The following is a 22,254-nucleotide window of genomic DNA, read 5'->3' as shown; positions in this document are numbered from 1 at the left end:
GTAACAATAATAAATAAATAAAGGAAAAACTTGACTGCATCTTCATTATATTACTACCTAGAGAAGCCAAAAATGGGCGTTAAACAGGGGACTTTAACTTCCATGATAAAAAATAAACAACCCTATGCATGACATCGTCTTCGGGAAGGTTGTTGAAATTCTACTTTACTTTGTACCTATGTTCCATGAGTGAAAAACAGGGAGCAATTTTTTTTTAAACGGGTATGGATAAATTTCTGGTCCCTGGAAAGTTGTATATTTCCCAGCTATACATTAGATTGTAACATTATGCTCCTTCGTATCGGTGAGGCAGACAATGAAAAGAAACCAATGGACACCAAGGATAGTGCTTTAAAAAATCAACTTGAGATTCTACTTGTTAAAAATGAATGGCATGGATCTGAGGACCAGTCAAACTGACGAGGCTATTAATACTAACTTCAGCTACAGTAGTGAGAACTAAAAATGAGCTATACCCTCAATATGAATAATGAAAGCTGCATGTGTAAAGTCATTAAAAGTCATTAACGCCAGAATCATACTAAAGCTTGTGTATAGCATTTGTCATGTATGACTTCATTAGAACATGGACATTGAGAGGAGATCATAAGTCTTAAAAAATATCTGGCAATAAAAACAATAAACATTACTCTAATTCTGCTTATAAAATGTTTGCAATAGTTTTTGGAAAAGGAAAAGAGGCATGTCAGATGATTTTGTAGTTACTGAGATTGTATTGCTGCAAAATACAAACAAAACAAAACAAAATTATGTTCATTTTTGTGTCAAAATAAACAACCCTATGCATGACATCGTCTTCGGGAAGGTTGCTGAAATTCTACTTTACTTTGTACCTATGTTCCATGAGCAAAAAACAGGGAACAATTTTTTTTAAAACGAGTATGGATAAATTTCTGGTCCCTGGAAAGTTGTATGTTTCTCAGCTATACATTAGATTTTAACATTATGCTCCTTCATATCGGTGAGGCAAAAAATGAAAGGAAACCAATGGACACCAAGGATAGTGCTTTAAAAAATCAGCTTGAGATTCTACTTGTTAAAAATGAATGGCATGGATCTGAGGACCAGTCAAACTGACGAGGCTGTTAATACTAACTTCAGCTATAGTAGTAGTGAGAACTAAAATGAGCTATACCCTCAATATGAATAATGAAAGCTGCATGTGTAAAGTCATTAACGCCAGAATCATACTAAAGCTTGTGTATAGCATTTGTCATGTATGACTTCATTAGAACATGGACATTGAGAGGAGATCATAATAAAAAATATCTGGCAATAAAAACAATAATCATTACTCTAATTCAGCTCATAAAATGTTTGCTATAGTTTTTGGAAAAGGAAAAGAGGCATGTCAGATGATTTTGAAGTTACTTAGATTGTATTGCTGCAAAATACAAACAAAACAAAACAAAATTATGTTCATTTTTGTGTCAATGCCCTTACACATGAATAATTGAAAGTAGTTGTTATATATATATATATATATATCCCTATTCCCTACTGCTGTATATAGTCAGTAGGGAGCATAAATCTTTTCAAAAAAATTGGCAGTAAAAACCATAAAAAATATTATGGTTCAGCTCCTAAAAGTGTTAGCAACAGCAATTGAAATAGGAAGAGGAACATATAAGATGGTTGTGTTAGAAACAAACACAATTATGCTAATTTTTGTGTCAATGCTCTTTCATATGAATAATTAAAATTTCCTGTGTTACAATAATACATGTGCATGTACATGTGTGTGTGTGTGTGTGTGTATGTTTATGTATATGTGTGTGTGTGTGTGTGCATGTGTATGCGCGTCGGTGTGCACGTGTGTGTGTGTGTGTGTGTGTGTGTGTGTGTGTGTGTGAGCGCGCATGCATGTGTCTGTGTGTGTGAGAGAGTGTGTCATCCTCGCCTGTTCCATACTGCTCGAGAAAAACATCCTGCTAAGAAAAGCTGACATAGCTTGATACAGATTCAAAGTAAAGAAGATAACAGTACAAGTTATGACAAAAATAAAATGCAACAAGAAATATTCATGTGCTCCAGCAGACATCAACAGTGGAAAACAAAAAATAACAAAGAAGTGCATGTAAACCCTACAATGCCTCTTATGCCTAACTTTGCCAATATGAAACTTCATTTTGCTAACATTCTAAATTCTGTATACATTGCCTTCTCATTTCCGCACTTTGAAGGGCAGCTGGTTTTTTCAAAGAAGCTTGACCTAAGAGTGGCAAAGGCGCAAAAATAACTTGCACAAAGGAGATCTAAACATTCAAGATAAGCATTTTAACTGATTCTTTAATCTTTTACCAAAATTTCCATGACTTTTTTAAGCTTCATTTTTTAAAGAAGTTTCACTGTTTCTTATAATGTTAATTGGCGTCCATTCTGAACTTTCACTAGTTTATACATATTGAAGGGTTGGATTTATTTATTTATATTATTTATTTAAAATTTTATAATTTCCTATAAGAACAAAATCAAATTGCAAGAACGGCCAAGAATTCAAATTCATTAGGTATTGATGCAAACAGAAAATTTGAGATTGATGGAGCGTCCCCTTAAAGAAATATATAAAGATGCTTTAACAAATTCCAAAAAATGAGGCACTCATTTGGAATTCCAATAAACATGGAGCCCAATTTAAGAGCTCCTATAGTCAATTGGAAAACCATTTTAGTACAAAAAGTGGGAAACAAATGGAGGATATGAAGGACCAACTGAAAATGGATTACCAAACGAAAACATTATGGCATACATCAGAGAAAATGAAGAAGCTAATATTGTGACAAAAAGAGCGAAACTGAGATCTTATCCTTCAACAAAGAAAAAATCAATGAATTTACCTGTAGCAGTAACTCCCAACGTCCTTTATTGGAAAAACCTGTAATGAATGTTGAGTCGAATTTAAGAGCTTGTATGGTAAATGAGAATCACTTTTGTGCAAGAAGTGGGAAAGGGGATTAGGGTATGTGAAGGGTCAACAAGGTAAGGGATTGTCAAACAAAAAAACTCATGCGTACATTAGAGAACATGAGGAAGCTACTGTAGACTAAAAGAGCAAAACAAAAATCTCATTCTTCAACAGTGAAAAAACTACCTGCACATTGCACTTATCCCTGTGGTCTTCCTTTCAACTTTGTGACATCACCATATTAGCAAGCAAGGGTGGCAACAACCAAAAGTGTCCCTTCCAATTTCATAGGTTTGGGGTAGGAGGAGTGCACCACCTTATTGGCAAGAAAAAAAAATGTAGAGACGTCACCCAAATCAGTTAAGGATCATTGGATTGAAAATTGAGACTCTTATCATTTCTGATGGATAAAAGATAGCAAAAACATACTTTAAAATATGTTGTTGCAGTGTCTCTCAAAGGAACAATGTTTTTGAAGGAGATTGATTGTAAGGGGCAAACCAAGATGTGAACTTCATTTCTAAAATCCTCATTGAGTCCATAGAGATGGTGGGTCCCCTTACAAACAATACAAAAAACTATGGTGCTGTAGGTACTTTGTGTAATGTCCCAAATTGGGGTATACCTGATTTTTCTATAATAATCTATAATTAAATCAAATAATATCTATTTAAATTTCTAAAGTAAATAAGCAATCAATATCTTATACTTAAATCTATAGCTTCATTTCCAATAATCAACCATAGCAGGGATTGGAAAAGATTGCAAGATAGGACACCTAGAATATTCACCGCAACTAAGCCCAAGAGAGTGGTATAACACCCTATTGGTGTGTGCTCTACGACTGCACCAACAATAGAATTATACCGAAGTATCCTATCTTCTCTTGACTAAACTCATGTATATTCTAAGATTGCAAAAGATCATACAAGGTTCTTTTATGTCAATTCTTGACTGTGGATAAGCTCAATCGTCAACGTGATATATTGCTATCACAAGGGGGCTTTCAAAACGTATGTTTTTCTTGGAATTTCACAATATATACCAAGTAAATGAGAGTATGGTTGAGATCTATTAAAATCCTAAGAACTTGACCAATGAGTACTACTACAATGAAATCTACCAACTTTGTTTCATCAAATTCAACTACATAAGGTTGAGATCTATTAAAATCCTAAGAACTTGACAGATGAGTACTGCTGCAATGAAATCTACCAAACTTTGTTTCATCAAATTCAACTACATAAGGTTGAGATCTATTAAAATCCTAAGAACCTGACAGATGAGTACTGCTACAATGAAATCTACCAAACTTTGTTTCATCAAATTCAACTACATAAAGTCAGTGCACTCTTCAAGGATTGTGCAAATGATTTTCATATCACCATCATCACAAATAATGTGCACCAATGATAGAAGTAAAGCATCCACATAAGGGCTCAAAATCAACCTTACATTGCATATAGGAATCACCTAAGGACAAAAGGTGTAAGCAAGATAGTTCCACCATAACATTATTACCAATCGGATTGATCTAAGTACTTCGAAAACAAATCTACTCTAAGTGATGGAATAAAGACAACATGCAAGCACCAAAATACATCAAGAAATCACCAAACTTCAATGACAACTTTACTATCTTGGTAGCTCATAAGCAGCAACCTCCAAATTGTCTTTTTACAATTGAGAATTAAGCCCTTTATATAGGTCTCAAATTCAAATGAGTGGGCCAATTGGAACATAGTAAAAAAACTTAAATTGCGTCACCTTGGCCCCCAATTACGTTTAGGGTAGAGAAAAGGAATCTATGACTAATAAAAGGGTCCACACAAACCAATCAGAGGAAAGCCACTCACATGGTAAAGAAGTGGTCAAAGATGACCTATTAATGGAGAAAGATTCCCACTAAGTCATTAATGTCCTTTTGCCCAAAATAGGCTATGTTAAATTATGTTGCTTAAATGCTTCAAACCTCGACAACACTATCTCCGATTCATCTATGTTGACACTTCGTCTTGCTTCCCATTTGAATTCTAGAATGGGCATGTCTCTTTCACATTTACTGAAACTATTCTTCCAATCTAGTACAGTATGTGTGATATTGAGAATATGGAATAGTTCACAAAGTTATCTCTTGAGGAGTTCGATAAAAAAGAACTCCAGCTTGCCCTTTAGGCTAATTCCAATCGTGTTATCTTCAATCATTCTCTATGTAAACAAAGCTACCACTTTGTTAAAGAGAACCTTTTGAAAGTTTCAAATCACTTTCTCAATCAAGTAGATTCCTCACTAGAATTTTCAGACTTTTCTTTTGTCATGACAACAGCACTACACTAGCATTGCAATTGTGAGATTGACTCTTTTTGGTAAAGATGCTCATCCTCCCACAACTCATCTATGCATTGCATCCTGGAGAGGGCAGTAATGCACTTTCATTCATTTTGTGAGGCCTCACCCCGACCCTTCGTAGCCTTAGTTGTTACTTTATCATTATGATACTCACTACTCGAGATGTCGAGACATTATCTAATGCTTAGAACATATCATATTATTTAATGTTGTGTGATGTTATTTTCAGATATTTGATGTCCGTCATTTAATGTTTTATGTATATGTATGTCGATGAATTAAGTAAAAGGTAGGATTAACATTTTGGTTTAAGATTTTTTTTTTTTTTTAAAGTTTAAAAACATTAAAGTAAACTTACCTTCTGTCCTCATCGCCACCTCACTGTCAGCACATGCCCCACTTGGGCAGTGCGCTGTCCCAAGTGGTAGCGCTTGGGAAGCGCAATCTAGACGTGATGGGCATTTTGGGGAGAAGGGTCGATGTGACATGTTGGGGGGAGTAAGGTAGAATGTGAGGGGTGAATAGGTAAGTTAGTGTTAGGATTTATGTTTTTTATTTGTTAGTTTAGGATAGTAATTTGTTAGGATAGTTAGGATTTATTTGATGTTAATTTATTTTATTAAAGTTGTAAGTTAGTTAATTGTATTGTTTAGTTTAGGTTTTAATTATGTTAGTTTCTTTGTTTAGTTAAGTTGTTTTATTGGTATTTAATTAGTTTAGTTTAGTTTTGCATTTAAAATTAAGATAGAATTAAATTAAGTTAGTTAGTATCAAACTAATATTAAATGTAATATAGTTTAGATTTTAAATTAGTTAGTATTTTTTTAAATATATATATTAATTGCAATTATAGTTTTAGTTTAGTATTAATTGAATTGGTGTTTGAATGGTGATTTTATTAGAATTAAAAAGGATAAGTTTAATTTTGTTATGAATTAAGTATCATGCTAAATTAATATTAATTATAGGCTCTATCATCATCTAAATTGTGCAACTTTAGTTCTAATCCAATATGTTTTTTTTTACTAGTTTAAAAGTATTATTGATTTATAATTAGTTAGTAGGCATTAGATTTAGTTAGTTAGTAAATGAAATTTAAATTTAGTAAGATTAGATAGATAATTTTTTTTATGTTAAAGTAGTCGAAATATTTAAAGTTAATAAATTATATATATATATATATATATATATATATATATATATATATATATATATATATATATATATATATATATATATATATATATATATATATATATATAATGTTTTAATTCTAGTTAATTGTTTTCTTAAAGTGACTTTTCAATATCGATTAAATTGTCAATCGATAATTGTCTAAGAGATTTATAATTGAACTTGATCTAGTTGAACTCGATTAAAAATTCTTTTAATCTAATATGAGACGAAAGATGCTTTGTAATAAATGTCAAATCTATCTTTAATTATAATGTTATAGAGGAAATTCAAATCTATTGTTTTAAGATTATTATGAAACGAAATAAACGTCGATATTATTTTATTATCGAGAGCTTCAGTTTAACAATGTATTCCTCCACAAGAGTTTATAAACTTATGATGTAATGAAGAGAATCTTTTCTTGAAATGTGATCGCAAACTTATCAACTTGAGCATTATATTAATTATTAATTTAATTATACTTTTTAAAAAAAAATTGTGTGTTTTTGCCCCGTAGTTTGGGCATGACACATTTGTGCCAAGTCTTCAACAAGCTTCTCTACCTCCTTATTGCTTTTCACCCAAACCTTAGCACTTGGGTAACTCTTCTCATTTACTCAATATTTTCAACAAACTCTGCTAGAAGGACTATAGGAGGAACAAAAGCCTACTTCTCTTCCCTAGATCATGTTCTCACTCTTAAACTTTTGATGTTTTTTCCAACTTTCTCGTATTCTCCTTTATTGCCTAAGCAGAGTCCTCAAACTCTTCAAAGACATTCTCCCCAGTAGCATGTCCCAGATCAAATGTTGTCACATTATACTCTTCTAAGGTAATTTTGTCCTCACCTTTATCTACTGCAGATACTACAATTTGTAAAGTACTTGACCTTCATTTTTCCCTTATGATCTTTGAAAATTTCGTCTTTCCTTTTCCTCTGGCATGTTGACTCAGTTTAGGATTTCTTGTAACTCGTGCAAGATCAATTTTTTTCTTAGTTCTTCTCTACATCCTTTCTCTTAATCAATCTAGAATGGCAGCATGGTGATCATAAATTGACAACTGTTCACGTTTTTGCACCATACCTCCATTCTTTTCCTCTTCAAGATGGGACTTCCTGTCTTCATAATAGGAGCTTCTACTTCTTCAGCAAACACTTATGCCTCTACAATAGGGACTTCTACCTCTTTAGCAAGGACTTTTGCCTCTGTCATCACTTCATCTCATTTGGTTTCAAGGCCTTCCTCAAGAGTACCCCCTTTCTCTTAATTTCTCTACTAGGGTGATTCTTGATAAGCATTAATGCTTGCTCTATCTTGCATTGGATGAGTTACTCTTCCTCGATTGCACTTCTCAAACAATACTCTTACCTTTTCCTTGTTCACCATTTTTAGTGGAGTTTATCCTCCTTAATTCTAATTCTCAGTGGTTTATTCGATCTATGATACTATAACCCAAGATGCCCCACCAAGTTATAAATTAGGCAAACTTTACTCACCCTCATTCTACCCACTTGGTGGTTAACCCACCATCTTGCAAATTTAAAAATTGGTTCCTACATGCCCCAATAATGTTGAGCAACAACCTAGGTAACATCCTCCTCATCTTGTATTCATCTACAACGAATTGTCTAAAAATCTTCAAGATTTGACATTTTTTACCATATACCACTCTAAACTGTTCTTGTTGGATAGAACACTAGATGGTAAAAATGCAATTCATTTGTTGAAATGTCACTAGGTTGTATGCATGGAGCCATTTCAATGTCATCTTCTAAGGTGATTGGGAACTAAACCTCAACTTCTTTTTCTAGATCTTGGTGTACGCGGGCAATTACCTGGTGACCTCTAACAACACCATAATATCAGTCGGACTTGGAAAGTCCATATGCCTCAGAGGAAAACCCTTGCAACCTAACATATAATAAAGTCAAGAACTAGATGAACCACACTCTGCATTTCTCTACCAACTTCATCGCCTCGGCAAATCGCCTTGAACGGAAATGGCCTTGAAAAGCTTTGACAATGCTTATGGCATGAGAATTGTTGGCCCTCCAAATGAATGTCCCCCATTTTATATCTTAATTAAGCTGGAAAATCGCATCTTCTCATTAATCCAACAGCCCTTGCAAGAGTTGAAACTTTTCAAAACTAGGTGCTGCATTTATATAATTTTACTATAATCTGTTTGCTGCTACTAAACTCTTGTTATTTAATTTTGTTGGCCTCCATTGAAATTAATTATATTTGTACCCAACCTTTTGTTGAGAAAATTATGAGTACAAATTGAATCTATCAACATGATTACTCTCTCCTTCTTTAAGAAATCCACTATTTAAGTGTTTTTGGGGATGCAAAACTATTAAGTGTATTACGAGAAATGATTGGTTGAGAATCATTTGAGTCCTCATCTACCTTGTCACTTAATAATATTGGTTCTTCCTCTTCTTCCTTACCTAGACCTTCACATAGAACACACATTCATTGCATTCATGTCCTCAATTGTATTTTTTATGACAAAGTAAAAATAAATCTTTCGCTCTTTTCTCTTCAATTTGTTGTGGTCGTAATCTAGTGAGTTGAGGATAAGATGTTGAGAACCCTATCTCTCTTATCCCATTAACCCCTTTCTTTCTAGAAATTAAGTAATTCTCCTCTACCCTACATGTTAAAGACTCGTTCTTAGAGGTAGGAGTGAACGTGTATCTCATGTTGAATGTGGTCTTTAAAATTAAGTCATTCAAGTTCTCATCAAGAATTGTATCCTCTCATACATAAGATATTGAAATTGTTAAAAGTAATTTGATTTTGTTGAAGTTTAGGTAGTTGGCTAGAGAAGTTGTTGGTCACACTATTGTTATACTACACTTGTAGCATCTATGTAAATTGACCATGAGATTGTAACGACCCCTTTTTTCTCGTCAACTACACAGCCATCAACACCAAATTAATTGATCTGGATATAGATATAATGATGTCATAATAGCCTTTTGCCCACTTGTTACTTGATGCACATCAAAAAAAAAAACTCCATTTGATTTATCCATGTTACTGGATCATTGCCATCAAACATACAAATATCCACTTTTGGTATCCAACTACTAGATCCCAAATGAATAGTAAAATTCAAATACAAATGTGTGGACCTATATGATTCAACTTCTTTGCTTGAGACATCCTTTCTTGGTCCATTCATAAGCAATTAACATGCTCCTTACGTCAAAAAAATCTTCTCTAAAGTGTTGTATATCTCATTGCAGCTGATATATAATCCCCTTCCAATCTTTCTTTACTAAAGAAGTTATTTCCTTAACCGTGCTGATTTCTAAATTATGAATAATATCCTCAATTGTTCCCTCATCCTAAATTCTTTTTGCTTCTTGTAGAAGGCCCCGTCATGATAAACAATAATAATTTTCCAAAAAATCACATAAATGAAGAGTAAATGGTATGAGAACACAAAACAACACTTACCTAGAAAAACCTCCACAAAATTGGCAGATTTGCAGAGCCTTGAGAATGATTTTATTGGAAACCCTAATTTTTCAATAGCTCGCTCATTTTTGTTCTAATTTATCTAAAAATTTGAGCTATAGACTCTTAAATGAACTCCTTCAAGACCTTTTAAATTTTAAAAAGAAATTTTCTCAAATTTGAGAGACATGCTTCCCAAAGTATTTGGACAAAGCCCTAATCCTACTTTAACTCACTAAATCCTACTCCAACTGCCCTAAAACTTGGACTAGAGGTACTTCAATAGTCTTCAAATACCTTTAAAAATTGCTTAACTATTGAAAAATATAGTGTAAAGTTTCTGCAAATTCTAATAATCAGATCTGTGTTAATACCTTTAACTATGCTTGCTGTTCTAATCCTCTTTTAAGTCTGATCTTGAAATTGGATTACAATGTTGATTGTTCTTTTTGAAATATATTTATCACAGCAAGTATCAATTTGTGGCAAATTTGTTTATAGGAGCAGACTTGGTGTTCAATTGTGTGTCCCATAATTACAACCTCACCCACCTCATATAATATAACCAAAGGGCATGTCCCTAAAAGGGACATGACCCTATCTAGGTCGGCCCACAATACCTTCTATAAATCGGCACCTAGAAGAAGATGTTTAACATTAACAAACATAACTAATTAGTCGATGTTTAATCCTTAACAAATGGTCATTAACAAGGTTCGCTGATTCATTCTTTAACCAAAGGTAATGTATTAATAGCATTTAGAATGGTATTCTATGAGAGAAGAAGAATGTGTGATCCGCACAGTGAGACCAATCTGAATATCAAAGTTAGAGTTTTAACAATCCCTCTTAACTTGATAATCATACTAAGAGATAACATATCTAGCATCATCAGTTAAGATGAATAAGCATAGATTGATACTCTACATCTATCTAAATCCTTTGAGCATGTGATATCATGGAACACATGATACTAAGTCATATTACCATCTTGTGATATGACTTATCACTTACACTAGTGATAACAACATTGCATGAAATGCAACACAAAGGATAAAATCCGAAGAACAACTAAATTCTTCATTTATCCAAGTTGTGACTCATAGGTATTGGCATTCCTTTATCACAACATGATCCTAAGCTAAGATCTACCAGAACATAGGATAAACTCTGGAGAATAATAAAATTCTTCATTTATCCAAATTGTGACTTATAGGCATAATAATGTCTATATCACAATGTGATCTTAAACTCATCTAGATTTGACAATAGATCTCTACTGATGAGCACATTATCTAAGAGATCGTCATCTCTCATAATGTCTTTCATACAAGTGTTCATTATCTCATAGATCGTCACCTCTAAAATAATGAATACAAATGGTGGAGCCCATAACAATCAATAGCCTGACAATAAAATTATTTTATTAATAATTTAAAGAACACAAATAAAATACAATTCAACCATACCAAGTCTTTTCCTGAAGTGATCTATTTTCACTCGGGAGAGAGGTAAGAGATTTCAATATGCTTAGACGTGTCATGGAAAACTGAATTCACAGAAAGCTTGATGGAACTCTAATTATCACAATGAATAATCATAGGATTCATGCCTTCACCAAATAATCCCAAAAGTAGCTTTCTAAGCCAAACTGCTTCCCAAGAGGCCATTGTTGTTGCAATGTATTCAGCTTTTGTGGAACTTTGTGCTATTGAAGACTACTTCCTGCATATCCATGATATCATTGCTGATCCTAAATTGAAACCACATCCTTAAGTACTTTTACGATCCTTAACACTTCCACCCCAATCTGACTCTGTGAATCCATGTAAATCCAAGTCAACTTTCTCATATTTGAGGCCAAGGTTAAGAGTGCTTTGTAAATATCTCATAATGTGTTTGACTGCAACTAGGTGAATCTCTTTTGACTCACACATAAACTAACGTAAGGCGTTAACAACATAGCACATATCAAGTCTTGTATTTACCAAGTACATAAGGAACCCAATCATCTGTCTATAGAGAGTAGAATCTATGGAAGGTGATTATGTTGTTGCTTCTTTAAGTTTATGTAGATTAGTCTCCATTGGAGAAGACATAGACTTGCAGTACCACATTCCAAATCTCTTCAAGATATCTAATGTATACTTCCCTTGATTAATTAAGTATAATATTGTCAAAATTTTGCAGAACTTCCAATCCTAGGAAGTAAATAAAGGAGTCCCAAATCTTTCATCTCGAATTCTCTGATTAGATCTTTCTTGCATCGATCTATGAGATGATCATCACCTGTTACTAGTAAATCATTAACATACAGTATCAAAATTACCATATCATCTTTATACCTTTTATAATATAGATTTGGATCGGCTTCATTTTTGGAGAATCCTAAGCCAGTGAGATACTTATCAATTCTTTCATACCAATCCCTTGGAGTCTGTTTAAGCCCATAGAGAACTTTCTTAAGCCTGCAAACAAAGACTTTAGGATCATGAGTTTCAAATCCTTCAGGTTGCTCCAAATAAACCTCTTATGTAATCTTTCCATTTAGAAATGTTGTTTTTACATCCATCTTATGTACTTCCCATCCCTTCGATTTTGCAATAGCTAGGACTGCTCTTACAAAGGTGTATCTGACAACAGGAGCAAAGGTTTCTTCATAATCAATCTCTTATTTCTGAAAGAATCCCCTAGCTACAAATTTGGCTTTATATTTTTCAATGCTACCATCAGCAGCATGCTTTATTTTAAATATCCACGTGGAAGAAACAACAAATTTTCCTTCAAGTCTAGGAACAATTTCCTAAACATCATTCTTCAGAATGAATTGGTATTCTTCCGTCATAGCACCTTTCCAATATGTACATTTAATAGCATCTGAAACATTGGTTGGTTCTGATTTAGACAAATGATTCATGTTTGTTGTATAACTAGAAAATCTTTTGAGTCTTTTGCTTTTTCTGATTGTTTCAGATGGTGCAACGAAGTCTTGTGCTTCCTCTACTGTATTAATGGCCCAAAGTGGTCTTTTATTAAAAATTTGAGTTTCTTCAAGATTAAGATTATGAATTTCATCTTCAATTTCTTCAATGTTCTCCCTCTGAGACTCAGATTCAGTATTTCTTTCAGAACTAGGTAAGGAAGAGGGATCTTCAGAACTTAGGGGTTTTTTGAATACTAAATTTTCTACAAAAATTACATCCCTACTAAGTTTAATATTTTTCTGACCAGGTATGAAAATCCTATATGCTTTAGACGTTTCACTATACCCTACAAAAATACCTTTCCTCCCGGAGGGTCCTAACTTAGTTCTCTTTTCTTTTAAAACATGTATATATACTGGGCACCCAAAAATCCTAAGATGACTTATATTGGGTTTAACCTTAGTAAAGACTTCTTCAAGAGTTTTATCTCTAAGGTAGGAGTAAGGACTTTTGTTTTGAATATAGACAGCAATACAAGAGGCTTCTGCTCAAAGATAATATTCTAGATTTTGATCAATTATCATAGCTTTTGCTTCTACAATTGTTCTATTCTTCCTTTTTGCTACCCCATTTTGATGCGGGTTATAAGGAACAGTATACTCCCTCTTGATTCCTATTTCTTTAGAAAACCTTTTAAACAAACTTGAGGTATATTCCCCTCCATTATCAGTCCTAGGAGTTTTAATTTTATCTCCTAATAAATTTTCAGTTAAGGTTTTAAATTTTTTAAATCTCTTAAGAATTTCTTTTGATTCTTTGCATTTTAAGAAGTAAATCCAAGTTTTCCTAGAGAAATCATCTATAAAAAATATATAGTACCAAAATCCTCTGAGAGAAGGAACAAACATAGGTCCACATAAATCTGAGTAGATTAATTCCAAAACACTGTTAGTTTTTCTAGTGTTGTCATGAAATGGACTTTAGGTGTTCTTACCCAGAGCATATCCTTTGCATATGTTCGAGCGATCTTTATTCAGTTTAAGTAAACCAGTAACCATCTTCTCCATAGTTGATAAGATTTTGAAATTTAGATGTCCTAACCTTCTGTGCCATATTTCATTTATATCAGCAGCTTCATGAATTAAGGCTTGAAGAGGTTGACTAGGTTCTGAATTTAATTCATACAAATACCCTTTTCTTTGACCAATCAATTTTGCTTTCTTAAATGAGGAGTTCTTAGACCAAGTTATAACTTTACTGTCCATGAATGCAACAATGTGTCCATCATCTTCAAGTGTTGTAACCGAGATTAAATTATTTTTTATTCCTGGTACACAAAGTACTCCTTTGAGAAGAATAGAACTACCCAACTTTAGTTTCAAGGTGCAATTTCCAATTCCTTTGACAAAATGTGTTGAATTATCACCAATGGTGACTTTACCATTAACCTTTTCTGATATAGAGTCTAGTGCTTCTTTGTATCTTGTAATATGTTGAGATTATCCACTATCAATCACCCATGCCTTACTTGAGACTTCATTTGATAGTGTCGAATATAATACACGATTCTCAAGATCATAGATATCTTCTTCCCTAGTAATGTTTGTACAGTTCACTTGCTGTTTAGAATTCTCAGGGCAATTAGATCTTAGTGTCCAAACTTTTTGCATCTAGAGCATTTTATTTTGGATAGATCTTTCTTTGGTTTGTCATTCTTTTGATTACCCTTTTTCTTCTTGAAGTGCTTCTTCTTGCCATTATAGGAATTTATATTAAGAACATGAAGCTCTTTATCTTCAGTTTTCAATTTTCCCCTTTTCAATTTTCAATCTTAAGTTTTCTGAATTATTCCTAAACACAATCTCCCTTAAGTCTATTGAAGTCAGGAAGATTATCTCTAGCACTTACTCCTTGTGCAAATGTTTCTCATGAATCTAGTAATCCATCTATAGCCATCAGTGTTAGTTTTGTGTCATTAATGTTGGTTCCTATACTTGCAAGTTCATCTCTTAGACTGGCAACCCTTAGGAAGTAAGAATTCATCGATTCTCCCATCTTTATTTGTATATGATTAAGTTGCCTTTTTAGTGCGAGAACTCTAGTTGCATTATTAACCTCATGCATTTAGTAATGCATTCATCATATCAAATGCTATTTGATGTTTCGTTTGCATGGGTACTATATCATTTTTCACTCCATCTAAAATGATGTGTTGTTTTACATCATTTTCTTCAAGAATCATCATGATTATGAATTTCCAGGCATCAAAGTGTTCTTTCCCATCAAACCTGTCCTCGGGGCTGATTGTGTATGCCATTGAAGATAGGAGAGTGATGCTAGATATATATATCAAGTCTGATTATTTAATTTGCAGAGCCTAGGTTAGACTACCAAAGCTCTAATGCCATGAAAAGTTTCTGCAAAATCTAATAATCAGAACTGTGGTAATATCTTTAACTATGTTTGCTGTTTTGATCTTCTTTTTAGTCTGATCTTGAAATTGGATAACAATGTTGATTGTTCTTTCTAAAATATATTTATCACAGCAAGTATCGATTTGTGGCAGAGTTGTTTATAGGAGCAGACTTGGTGTTCAATTGTGTGTTCTATAACTACAACTACACCCACCTCATATCCTATCTAGGTCGACCCACAATACCTTGTATAAATCGGTGCATAGAAGGAGATGTTCAACATTAACAAACATAACTAATTAGTTGATGTTTAATCCTTAATAAATGGTCATTACCAAGGATTGTCGATTCATTCTTTAACCAAGGGTAATGTATTAATAGCCTTTAGAATGGTATTCTATGAGAGAAGAAGAATGTGCGATCTGCACAGTGAGACCAGTCTGAATATCAAAGTTAAGAGTTTTAACGTATAGTATATCCAAAATGACATCCAAAATTGGGAAAAAATGCCTAAACTTCACAATGCCAAGATCATGATCTAATACGACATTTAATGCAATAACTTGCAAAAATGAGGAATAAATATGTTGAGAATAATGGCAAACCTCTAAGTATATCCAATGAGAACAAACTACATGCGAGCAAACCAACTGGGCCTTCAACACCCACTAAAGGAAGACCCAAACCTATAACCCAAAGCTTTGATATCAATTGTTAGAATCATTTGTCTTTGCACCAAAAGCTCAAACTTTCAATGCCCAATACAAATGTCGATGTTAACCCGACCCACAGGAGGCGGTTACGCCATGTCACAAATCTCCACAAAGGTGTTGACCACCAAGTCAACACACACTTCACAATATCATGATAAAATCAAACTCTACCTCTAAAAATGTACCCTAATTATATCTAGGATATCACCCAAGCAAATCTAAATATGACTATATAGGCCTAAGGATGACCTAACTAAATAAATCGCAATGTAATAATGATAATATGACTTAATTAGGGGTTCAAGTAGCCACAAGCCAACTACTCATAACTGTGTATACTTGAGGGTCAAGGGTGTAATAGGGAGTGAATGCATTTGCTTGTGGTTCAAATGATGTTGAACTTGAACCAAATGATGACCATGCTCTAAGTTACTTTGACAACTGATGAAGATTGAAGACAATTGTTATTTTTTATTGCATTTATTTCAACATTGTAATTGTAGTGTTTTTCACTTGAATTTGACCATTGGCTTATTTGATATAATTATATGACATAGTATTGAAATTTTGAACTATCAATTGACATTTAATATTTATATTTGTCACCACCATTTTAACATTTGGCACGACCAATAATGAAGAATCATACTATCATTGCATTGTATTTAGAATGTTATGTACTTTTTTAATTATAAAAATACATATGACATAATACAGCCATACGCAAATGTTTAGTACCCAAGGAGAACAACTGTTGTACTAACATACTCGTATGTCATACATGTACCGGATTACATACCAAAATCAACAACTTAGTAAAATGGCATCACCCTTTGTAATGTTAGGTCATGGAGATGGCCACCCAAGATCTAGAAAGAATCAGTACAATAACAAGAATGAATCAATATTATAGGGATGAATTGTATTCTCGCCAAGAATGCATTAGAATAACTAAATTAATTGAATTCACTTCATTGAATCAACTGGAATGATTTTACTAAGGAGAAGCCTCTGTTAAGTAAGCCAAGGTGAGATTTTGAGAAGTGTCATAATTTTATGACATGAAATAAAAATTGATAATCTATCACCCACCAAAGGTGAAAATGTGACAGTGTTGCATGTGCACTAAAGGTGGAGCTCCAAAGTGGGAAGGGTTTATGTGCAACACACCCACTAAAGGTGGATCACCTTCCAAATGAGATAAAGTGATAAAGTGATAAGTCCACCAAAGGTGGAAATATTCCTATGTGGTCCCTAAGTAAACTTGAGTAAAATGTGTGTTTAAAGCCTATAAGGATTACTTACTAGGTGCAACAATTAAACATGCCAAACCACTCAATGTAGCTATGGTACTTGAAAATAAAATGCTACTTACACTCGACTTTTTGGAGAGGGTAAAATGCTACATCTTATCACCCCACTATTTATGATGGTTAGTCTCTACACATAACTAGTTAGAGAATAACCTCAACAAGCAAAGGGGATACCTCAAGGCATGTGGTCATTCAGACGGAAAAAAACCTTTAGAAATGTGCAATATATATAGAGATGTGCATCCTTTAAAGATGTTGAATGTTAATGCCATCTAAAATCCTTTAGAGATGTGCAACATAAATGCCAACTTGATGTTGCATGACTAGAGATGAGACTTTGAAGTGATTTATATGTAAATTGGGTATATATCCTCCTTCATAGCCCTCCAAATTTAATTACAACTTGGAACTTCATTTCATCAACCATATGGAAAAATACACCAGTAAATAAAAACTCAATACTTTGTATTCAAATTCAGAATACAAACCACAAATTAAGACTAACTTGATTTCTCAACCATTTCCAACCTCTAGCAATTCATTGCCTTCCTTACATGTTATACTCACTTTGCAAAGTTTCTTCTTACAAATTCCAAAAGTCCCTACACTTCCAATACATGTTTCATATTTATTTCATTGCTCTCTTCATTACTAGAGGGAAGAATAACCAATGCAAGAAGATGGATCAATTGACCTTCGAACCCTTGACAAACCTAGGTGATTGAGCTAAGAACCAAGCTAGATATTAATATATTCCATTTATTATATTAATATGTATAAAAACCAAAATGGAACACATGTTATGTCTTTACAACTAGAGTTTCACTTGCTAAGTGTCCATAGCTAAAAAATAATTTGATGCATGTCAATCTTATCCCAAATGGGCACTCAAAATTACATTTTGAGTAAGAGATTATACATCAGCTTCAACATGGTGTTGCGAGCAATATACCACAAAGCATAGTGTCATTGGCAAGAGGAGGCAAAAGACCACAAAATCAACTTGAAGGTCAAGTTGTGGCAAAATACTGCCTAGTATAAATATCTAATGTCATCACTATGGATTCCAAAAAGCAACAGTCAATTTGGAGTTTTACTGCAAAGATATGGTCTCTACAAGCTATCATTGAGATAAAACCACAAAACCATATCCAACATAGTATTGCAAGCAAGACTACATACCTTGGAGATTTAGATGCAGTACTCCAAGTGGATGCATTCAGGGTATAGAAGCAAAAAACTAAGAAAACTACAAGTAATTGTAAATCATTGCAGTTCTCACATTTTCCAAAACAAAAAAAATCACTGATGTAATGTTCCACCCGAATCTCACACAAATCATTGCAATTCTCACACTTTTGAAAATATTTTTGTTCATGCTTGAATAATGTTTAAATCACCTAAATTGTGTTTGGCCTAATTTTTCATTCAGCCTAAAAGTATCTAATCGGATTTCAGCCTTTTCTACTGATTTAATGTTTCACCCAAATCTCACACAACATACTTGGACTCCATCTCAAGATCAAGTGTGGCTGGTGACACATTGTGTCAATATGTCAGAGTAAGAAGCACCATACGAATACATCAAAGATGGGGTGTGTAATCAACTTGCTGGTATTATCATACATTAATTGCACCAAAAATATATAACATATAAAGAAATATGCTCACCTCAACCAAAAATCATCATCTCAACTTGTGTTTTCACAATTGAAATCATTAAATGTATGGATCAATTCACTACAAAAGAATCTTTGAATGGCACAAAGAAGGAATGACTGAATAATAATATTTTCCCAAAACTTACATGGTCTACAAGAATCAGGTGTCACGTGACAAAAATTCGAAGTTATGAGAGCTAGAGGAAAGTTGATGGCAAAAGTAGAATATGTCCTTTTGTTCAAGTTTTTTTTTACTATTGCTCAAGTTCTAAATAGTAGGACAGTCCTTGGCCTTGGAGCTTTGTTCTAAGGTCTAAATTTTCCCCTAACTTTCATATACCAGTGTTTCCCTACTCCTAATCTCTTTGTCCTCCCACGACTGAAGCCTTTGAGAGAACCTCAAACCTAGGCACTCACACTTCCTCAAGTCCCAGGCCCCTCCTTGGACTCAACCCTTGCCATTTGTCCTTCTTAGCCTCACTTTTCAGTTCTCTTCCAACCCTCACATCTTGTTCACCAATGCATATGTTTGAAGGTCCTTCCCAACTATAAAACACCCTAATTTGTGCGAAAGTCTCCCATGATAAAAAAACCTTCAAGACTTGCTTTCGTGTGCCTCAACTACTTCCAAGTCTCAACCAATGCTCGATTTTAATTCCTACAAGCATCCAAAGCCATTTTCTTATCCAAAAGTCATTGGACACTATTTCAAAAGATCATATTACTAGGGAATTCATGACTATGTTGACATTTATGATATTCTAATCACCCAAACGAACCCAATGCTATTCTTTACCACTCACTTTCAAAGTTTCACATACTCGTCTCCCACATGTCACATCCATGAGTGCCATGCCCTCCCATAGTACCCACTTGCAGTTGTTCACCTAAATGCATATATGTAAAAATCAAGTTACCAACTCTATGTTTAGTCCAAGGGTTTTTTTTGAGCCGTTATTTTGGATACAAAAGGTTTTGTAAGTGATTCTAGGACATCAAGCGCTAAATATCTAAGCTACAAATGAAGGGATACATCTAATAAAGCGTAGGAAGGCTTGTAATGTGCAACCCTAAGCAATGGTATGCCTCCATAACTCTTTATACCATAGTTACAGACTCGAAAAGGCTAACTCTACTAGGATTTCGGTGAGAAAACTAGATGCTGACTCTACAAAATTAAAAGCTCAAAAAATTAAAAGATTTTGAAGGACTAGAACCTTGTCTTATGCACCCTCTAATAAATAAACCTCAAAGACACAATAGCATCATAAAATAGAAGCTAATTTGATCACACTCACAAGCATACAATAATCACATAAGAATAAACATGAATTCTAGCTCAAGGAAATAGCTAAGTTAGATGTATAAATATTGTCAATATGTATATAAAACTCATGAAATATGAAATCCATCACATCTAATGTTCCAAACAAATATCAAAACAAAAACTAGAAAGTCTATGGCTCAACCAGTCAGGAGAACCTGCTGTTAAGTTTTGAACCAGAATATATAGATTACAATAACTGAAAAGCAAAACTCAAAGAAATAAGGACACAATAGATTATCCTGGAAAAACCCTCCTCTTGAGGATGAAAAAACCAGCCCACAAAAACGATGTTGCCTTAATTGAATATTCAAAAATAAAACTTCACAACCTAAGTCAAATGAATGTCTTCTTCACTCAGTCTCTGACCACACAACAGACATTTATAGAGAAAGAAGTGCTCTGAAGTATAATGACAGCACTTTACTGAGTCACTCAAATCACCCACAAGAATCTTCCACACGATGATTGCAAATTAGGAGATAAGAATCTCTGAACCAACTCAGAAAGACTAATGTAGAATCTCTATGCACAGAGACCCCACTGAACACTGCTATTATGAATACCACACTGAATTCTTTCATACAAATATCACACAGCCAATCCTCTGTTGAATCATGCTTACCACTTTTATGTGTGACAATCTTCAATCATTGTTTCAATGCCAAAACCTTTAAGGAGAGACGATCACACACAGATCGTTTATCACAATCGTAATTTCTAAAACCATACAATCTGCAGAAATACATAATAATATAATGTAGCTACAATAAAGTCTATTCAAGTAAAAAATGAAAAACTAGAATGCCAGAATCACACAACGACCAAAATCTAAAGCTCAAAAATCGCATACAGAAAAACTCACTAATTAATCAAAATGCCTCTAGCAGAAGTTTGAGAGAGCACCGTCACAGACCATGTTGGCGCTAAAAATAGCATGGTCAATTTTGAGCCCTGTTGAGAAAAATTAGCCCTATAAATGCTTTTAAATGAGATTGTACCCGGCTGTCCAGTTGAGACCCCTAAGGTGTTTAACGCTTCTGGCACCTTCCATTCAGCATGCCTAAGAATTTCGTAAAGTTAGATTGACTTTCTGAGTCTTTTGGCAAAGTCCTGTTTCAAGCATTTGTCAAATTTGCAATTCTGCCCTAGTGTCAAACAGCGACAGGAGGCTGTGTTTGAACCCGAATATCTTTTGTCCAAAATTGTATCATAACTCGCCACTTTGAGAGTACCTAATATCCATATCCAAAAACCTATGTTTCAGATTTCGAGTCATTTCAAGTCCGTTTGACTAAGTTTTGAATCCCTCAAAGTTGGTCAGTTACTGTTTTCATGTTGATGCACTTTACACATAATTCTGGGAAGCCCTGTTTGACATGTTGTAACTTTTGACCAGTTGACCCAAATGTTGAAATTCATTTTGCGTTGCATTGTAAATGTCAGAGACTTGTCATGTTTCAAGTTTCAGCCCTTGACGAATCCATTTGATCAGTTTTCAAACGCGATTCCAAATGGAATTTCTAACTTTTACTGGTGTCAGCATTTGCAGATTGATCGGAACCCCTGTTCGTGACATCATAACTCTTAATCCGTGATTGGTGAGATCGAATGGATTGTACCACTATGTTGTCCTCCAAAAATACTCCAAGTGTGTCCGTTTGCAAGCCATGACGAATCCATTTGCACACTTTTCCAAATCAATTCCATTCGCAAAAATGCTTTCTGTCAGCATGTCCAGTTTGCAAATTTCTGAGTAGCCCACTTTGACTGATCGCCTTTTGCGCCCAGTTATTTGTCATGAGCCCAAATCACATATTCATACTCACCTCATGACAGAGTTTTAACGCCCCAGTTTTCATCTCCCCATGTGCTCATTTACCCAATTTTCCAAGCCAAATTCAAACCCAATTTGTTGTTTTCTGACTTGTTTGTTTGCAGATAAATCTGAGAAGGTGACTTTGATGGTCAATATCTTTTG

The 22,254-nt window shown here is 33.9% G+C and overlaps 1 protein-coding gene across 1 annotated transcript in view; it reads right to left on the bottom strand.

The window, feature by feature from the left end:
* Nucleotides 1-22,254, bottom strand: part of LOC149576357 (small nuclear ribonucleoprotein SmD3b-like) — a 47,313-nt gene that overhangs the window by 1,274 nt on the left and 23,785 nt on the right. The window lies entirely within an intron of this gene.

Source organism: Cupressus sempervirens, chromosome 1 (genome assembly GCF_028749045.1).
Source record: "Cupressus sempervirens isolate cs-2001-9-10 chromosome 1, ASM2874904v1, whole genome shotgun sequence".
Taxonomy (NCBI): domain Eukaryota; kingdom Viridiplantae; phylum Streptophyta; class Pinopsida; order Cupressales; family Cupressaceae; genus Cupressus; species Cupressus sempervirens.
The sequence above is the reverse complement of the archived record's forward strand: the minus strand, read 5'-3'. Positions and strand labels throughout refer to the sequence as shown.